At 37.1% G+C, this 4,487-nt stretch overlaps 1 pseudogene; it reads left to right on the top strand.

The window, feature by feature from the left end:
- Positions 1-473: 473 nt before the first annotated feature.
- LOC132272071 (small nucleolar RNA R71) lies at positions 474-572 on the top strand (annotated as a pseudogene).
- The last annotated feature ends 3,915 nt before the right edge of the window (positions 573-4,487 follow it).

The following is a 4,487-nucleotide window of genomic DNA, read 5'->3' as shown; positions in this document are numbered from 1 at the left end:
GGGTACCATAAGGATTGTTCCCTTGGTTCACAAAAGCCACATTGACTTGTTCATTAGGTTCACTTTGTATTTGTCCGTGAGGACAATGAGAAGTAGAATGAAGAACACTAGAACAAGTCATACATGTTTCATTTGATGCACGATGAGAATGGTTAGGGAAGGAAGATACTTGGTTCGCCGAGTTTTGGTTAATCAAAAATTGATCAAACTTTTGAGATAAAGACTTTATTTCGGCAGCTATTTCATTTGAATGGTCGACTTGATGTAAGCCAACACTCTTCCTACCTTGTGAATTTCTACCATTCTTGGATGATAGTGTTCTATGCAAAGAATTTTCACTCATGCTCTCATAGAGACGCCACACGTTATCCTCATGCCTATTAATGTATGAGCCACCCATGGAAGCATCAACCATACCTTTATAGTTGTCCGATAAGCTTTCAAAGAAGTATTGAACTAATTGCCATTTGGGCATGTCATGATGTGGACACTTCCTAAGCAATTCATTGAAGCGTTCCCATGCCTCATGAAATGTTTCTCCATCCCCATGTGAAAATTCTCGAATTGAGGTTCTCATGGCATTGGTCTTAGAAACCGAATAGTACTTCTTCAAGAACTCTTGTTGCATTTCTGCCCAAGAAGTGATTGAAAAAGGCCTAAGATTGTTAAACCAATACTTTGCCTTGTCTTTTAAGGTGAATGGAAAAAGTTTGAGTCTTAAAACCTCTTCTGACATGTCCGTATTTTTTACGGTGGAACATACTTCAAGAAACTCATCCAAATGCTTGTAAGGTTCTTCACTTGGAAGTCCATGATAGTTAGGAAGCATTTGAATGGTTTGTGGCTTAATTTCATAATGATGTGCTCTAAATGGAGGCAATTGGATGCATATAGGTGTATTATACTCATTAGGCACATAATGGTCTCTTAAAGCAAGAGGTAGATTAGCTACTTGAGGTGCAACATGAACACCTTGGTTTTGAATTCCTTGATTATTGATGGGAGGTTGAGGAGCATACATTGGCCTTGGTATTCCATATGGAACTAGGCATTGTTGTTGTGGTGGTTGGTGAATGAATGGCCTAGGCATGCCTAATGGTACTTGTATATTCTCATTGTGCACACTGTGATGAAAGATACCTTGTTGGTCTATGTGACTAAGGTCCTCAACATGATTATCATTATGGTCATCCATTGATAGATTGGCTCTATTTGAACTTCCTCTTCCCCTAGGATTTCTAACGTTAGATTCAAGATGCAAATCAAGAGGGACAAGAGTTGGTCCCAATGAACGACGCCCATGCATGCACAATGCAAAACACAAAGAAACACACAGAATGACAAACACTATGCCTTCACAACAATGCAATTAGACTTCTTCCACCAACACTTAATTCATACTCCCATGCTTTAACAACAGTGATGCAAGACAATTAAAAATAAGCCTCCACGCAGGCCGACGATTTAACTAAGGGATTGAGTAAAGAAAATCTCACAAAGGTCCTTTAGCACTTCAACTCCAAATTTAAAGCTTAGCTTAACAAATTTTTAGTAATTTTTTAGCTTTTTGCTTTCTTTGCTTGCTTGAATGCTTGATGACTCATTTGCTTGCTTCCTCTCCAACAATGTACCTAGTCAAGTAATCAACACAATAAGTAACCAACAAGAAAAATAAATAAAAAATAAATAAAATAAATTAAAGACACGATCAAAAGAGTACTAATCCTAATTAATTCCACAAATCCGACGTTGCCAAATCTAATCAATCAATTCCCGGCAACGGCACCAAAAACTGACCGGTGTTTGTCGCACCACCGTCAAGCTTGAGAGTGTGTATTAAGGCGAGGGCCAAGAGTTTTACATTTATAGAAGCCACTACTACCTTTCACTAAAAATATAGCTATGGCGAGTAGGGATCGTCCCAAGGGATTATGAGGATCGAGCAATGTCGTGGAATTGTTATTAGGGTTACTAGGTCGAGTAATCAAACAATTGGTTGGTTGGTTGATTAAAGAGCAACTAAATTAAACTAAGTGATAGGAAAGAATGCAATTAAAAGTAAGTAAGATAGAGAGATCTTGGGGTTTAGAGATCACCACCAAGCAATACATTTCTATATCATTGACAAGTGATTAATGAGGGCAAATGGTGTGTTGCAATATTGGTGTGTGTGTGTTTGGTTGATTCAACAAGCAAGGATGACTAGTTCAGTATGTATTGTCTAAACATCATGTAAAAGGCACAATATATCTAAGTAATGAAGCATATATTGTCTAAATAACATGTGAAAGGCACAATAAATCAAAACAAGATATTAATCCTTTCATTAAGCTCACAATCCAAATTCAACACAAGGATAGAGACATATGCTACTTGCATTCAAAAGCTTGGATCATCAAACAACAAGCATAGATTGTCCTCCCATTTAACACTACACTACAACTACACTACATCTACACTACTAGCATGAAAAATAAACTAGGGGAGAGGCACAATCCATCAAGAGATAAGTATGAACCATCAAGAGAATCACAAAAGCATTCTTTTAAGCACTATGTTTTGACAATCTTCAAATCTATAGCATCAATACACATAGACATGCATCAATAACACAAAATCTAGAGACAAGCACATGAACATCTATTCTAGCATACATAGACATATGGATAGAATGAAATGATCAATTGGAAGCATTAAACCACATAAATCAGTGAATAAACAAGATCTATATAAATCAAAGTGTCAAAACATCAATTACAACACTAATCCCTCAATAATACACAATATTAAGATATAATAAGCATGTTTGGGGCTAACTCTAGCCCCAAGAGGATATCTAGCCACTCATGGTGATGATGCTCCAACCCTCAAGGGCTAATTCCATGGTTGAAATTTGCTCCTTGTTGATGAAGAGTCTCCAATGGTGTCTCTAGCCTCCTCCTCTATGCTTCCTCTCCAAGAGATGATATGAAAATAATGTTGGCTCTCTTTCCAAAAAGCAATCCTTATCCATATATAGGTAGGTCAAAATGACACCCAAAATGAGCTGGGGTCGTGCACATAATATTCCCTAATGATTGGATAAAAGACAACTTTCAATGAAATGGAATTTTAACTTTTTCGCACTGGAGGAAGTTCGATCGATCGAACCTTAGACTTGGATCGATCGAACTGGCTGAGATCTATCGAACTTAGGCTGGATCTATCTAACTGGTTGAGCTTTTTGGGAAAAGACAAATTCGAGATATTTTGGAGAGATATTTATAGGAAAAAGACAAAAGTGGTTAGTGGGTGGTACAGCTGTGGATAGGATCAATCATTTGAATAAGGACAAAAGTGTTCAATCGATCGAAGGATGGTGTTGGATCGATCGAACTTTTGGGACTTTATGCTTTTGGGTCTAGGCTTGGATCTATCTTGAAGTGCTGAAATCAATCATTGTTCGATCGATCGAACCTTGAACTTGGATCGATCGAACTTTGCTGCTTCCCACCTTTGGCTTCATTTGCTTCCTTCTTTCTCCATTTTGCTCATTTCTTTGTTTAATCCCAGAATTGCTTCAATTAAGCTCTTATTTGGCTGAGTTAGCTTATTTTCGGGATAAGTGCCTGAAAATGGAAATAATACGAAATCAATCTAAAACGGTAAAGTAAGATAGATAAATGTAATAGAATGCCAAAGTTTAAGGAGTTTAAATACGCACTTTTCAGCGTTCATCACTTTGTTCAAGTTTTGGGAATTAATAGGTTTACAAGTTAGTGACCAAAAGAGCAGAGTTATTTTTTCAAGGGCAGTGGGGAGAAAGCTCTCATTGCTGAGAATCCTGAAGTGCTTAGAAGAACAGTTTCCAATTAGATACCTAGGGTTACCTTTATGTCCATATAGTTTGAAGAGATCTAACTACCAAGGTTTGATTAATAAGATTTCTGGTAAAATTAGTTACTGGTGTACTAAATTGTTATCAGTTGCTAGTAAAGTCGAATTAATTAGATCCACTGTGGATCCCATTTTTCTATACTGGTGTATCATCTATAATGTCCCAATTTCTGTGATTAATCAATTGCAAAAATTGTGTAGAAACTTTCTATGGGGTAGCACTGATACTACAAAAAAGATGCATCTCTTGAGTTGGGATATGATTACTAGAGTTAAGGCTGAAGGAGGTCTTGGTTTAAGGAAACTTATGGATATTCAAGCTGCATCAAAGACTGTTTTAGCTTGGGATTTTCTAGACAAGTAAAGATAGGCTGTGGGTGTCTTGGTTTAAAAGTAAATACACTCCTCAGGTGTCCTATTGGTCTGTTATTACTCGGATTACTCACTCTGTTGTTTGGAAATCTGTTGTGGAGCTTAGAGATATAATGCTGCAACATGTTAAATTTTATATTGGGCATGGTAACTCAATTTTTCTGCAGGATCCATGGTGTGATGGTTTGACAATGGCTCAAAAGTTTAGACATAGAGTGATTAGGTCTCTAAATGTTCCC

Source organism: Cornus florida, unplaced genomic scaffold (genome assembly GCF_030987335.1).
Source record: "Cornus florida cultivar Cherokee Brave unplaced genomic scaffold, ASM3098733v1 CherokeeBrave_3.0.0_Hap2_Chr08, whole genome shotgun sequence".
NCBI classification, from domain to species: Eukaryota; Viridiplantae; Streptophyta; class Magnoliopsida; order Cornales; family Cornaceae; genus Cornus; species Cornus florida.
The sequence above is the reverse complement of the archived record's forward strand: the minus strand, read 5'-3'. Positions and strand labels throughout refer to the sequence as shown.